Here is a 2552-nt window from a genome sequence, read left to right as displayed (position 1 = left end):
TGTACACACGCACACATATTATATTGGCCAGCCCACACCGCGTATATAGCGGCGAGCGTCTCGTCTACCCACGCCGGGGCACGCCCGGTTCGCGAACGTCCGACTTTGCGCGGTCAAAATATAGGTATGTATTTTAAAAAAAAAATTGTTTTTTTTGTGTCCCCCCACCACTCCCCCGTCTAACCTGACCTTACCTAGGCTGCCTATAGTATAGCTATTGTTCACCCTACGTTGCGTACAGACGCGGTACAAGGCACGAGCCGAGCAGCTCTCAATACACGCGTCTTGTGTTTCACCTGGTCAGGAAGCGACCGAATCCGTGACGCAACGCCAGAACCCGCTGCGACCGGCCGGTCGGTGGATATTATCAACCGGCGAGGGATTACACAACGCCCGGCCACTATAATATGTTGTACCTATACTACTACGGGCGATCTCCAAACTTAATACAAAGTAGTTAATAAAAATCGTGCAAAAAAGCGAAAAAACCTTCCTTTCTCGTGCTGTCGATAACGCAAAAAAAAAAAAAAATAAGCATGCGCAGACCAGAGTTGAGCAACAAAATTCACCATTATCCGACTAATAAAGTTTGCAGCATTATCGACATATATAATAGTACTGTACGTACCTCAATGCTACAAAAACATGTCACGGGATATCTTCTTTTCTGAGGATTTAAAGATCGAGATTATGCCATTAGATTTTTAATAAATAAACAACTTTACCCAGAGTTATATTTGACATTTTCTAAAACTCCCAAATGTCCTACGACCCAATTTTTTAGGATTTTTATTATTACAAATTCAGTTTAGATTAAATTATTATTCTTTGAGCGCCTGACCGCTTTAAGTAACATTTTTCAATGCAATACAAACAACTGATTTATTCTAATAGTACATTCACTATCAGCTATCACACTGTGCACGGTACACGCTCTAGCTCGACAATTAACGACATCTTATACATACTCGATTGCGAGCTGTGTTTTTGTCTTAATACCACTTTTTTGTCGTTTTTTTATAGTATCTCCTGCCATAAAAAAAATCAGTTTCTTTTGTAAAATAACTTTAGCTTTCTAAAAAAACAATTTTTTTTTTGTGTAACATAAACCAAATTGAATTTATAATCTAAAAAGTTGTTTTTTTCGTGTTGCCCAAAATTTGGGAATTTTTCTAATATTTGTTTTCAAAAATCTGATTTCAAATTGGGATCTCCATAAAAACGGTCAGAAAAACAAAAAAAAATGGTAAAAATGCATAGAAATTAGAAAAACGACCACAGTATTCAAAATTGTTGATATAACTATGTGTAAGAGGTGTTACCAATGGGTAGCTTCCTTTTCAAGATATACATGCCCTGTGATAATTTAAATTAAAAAAAACTTATCGTACATACATATTTGTATAGATTGTTTTTGTAATAAAAAAAAAAAAAAACTATGTGTAAAAATAAGATATTTTTCCGTTTTTTTGGAATTGACTAAGTCACTTCAAATTTAAATACTATTTAAAGTAATCAAATTCATCAATATTACTATTTAGTACATTTGATTTCTCATCAATAGTGACATTGCTTGGAGGTTTCAGAAATATCGTGTGTAAATATTAAACCATTAGGGAACGCAATACAATAAAACTATCAAACACTTGATTAGGGTAAATTTATGACAAAAATTATATATGTCAGATAAGTAGACAAGTAATTTTGCACTTGCGGAGCGATAGTACATTTAAGACAAAAATATGTTTTTGTTGAGAATTCCATATAATGGCATTTGAAATGTGTGGGTAATATATGGGCTTACGTGAAAAAATCATACTCGTAAAAAACAATTAAGCTCGACCACTTTTAGACTAATCCATGGTAAAATTCTAATTAGGAAATTAACGATTCCGCGCTTCTAGCCCCTGTCCTACGCATTTGTTTGCATCTTACGGATACCTTGGACGGCGGAAACGAACCTAACCTCGCCCAAGCTTCCTGCAAGTCACGTTTACGATGTTAAGCTAATCGCCGAGCACGGTGGATTATGTGTGTACGACCTAAACGTGATTTCTTGTAAATACACTTCGACGTCCGACAGACGAAACGATCAATGAGTAAACTATCTATCTAACCTAAACGACAATGACGTCTTTAGGCGTGTCGCTTGTTAAGTATTTTATTGGAGCAGAATCGTGATTGAACTTATAGAGGTAATACATTGCTGACATATATCTGGGCTGCGAGCATAATGCGGTTTTCGCGTTTAAAAGTTATCGACACATATTTCATTCGTTTTGTTTCCAGCCGTTGCATATTATAATATTATTACAACACGGTGGTTTACTTGCAAGTGCTCGTTTGCTGTAACGTTTATCGTTCATCATTGTCGCCTGGATTGCCCCGCACAACACCCGGCCAACCCAATGGCGGTATTGCGATAATATTATATTTTATTATTTTATCATACGAGGTCCAATACTTGACTCTCAACACGGTAAGAGTACCGTTTGTGCGAATGAATTGTTTACCGCAATCGCATTAATCACGGCAGCCGTAAAGTTGTGATA

The sequence above is a fragment of the Adelges cooleyi genome, unplaced genomic scaffold (assembly GCF_023614345.1).
Source record: "Adelges cooleyi isolate 19-005CV unplaced genomic scaffold, UGA_ACOO_1.1 ACOO_flye_CR_arks_rails_tigmint_CR_PRNA_21, whole genome shotgun sequence".
NCBI classification, from domain to species: domain Eukaryota; kingdom Metazoa; phylum Arthropoda; class Insecta; order Hemiptera; family Adelgidae; genus Adelges; species Adelges cooleyi.
The sequence above is the reverse complement of the archived record's forward strand: the minus strand, read 5'-3'. Positions refer to the sequence as shown.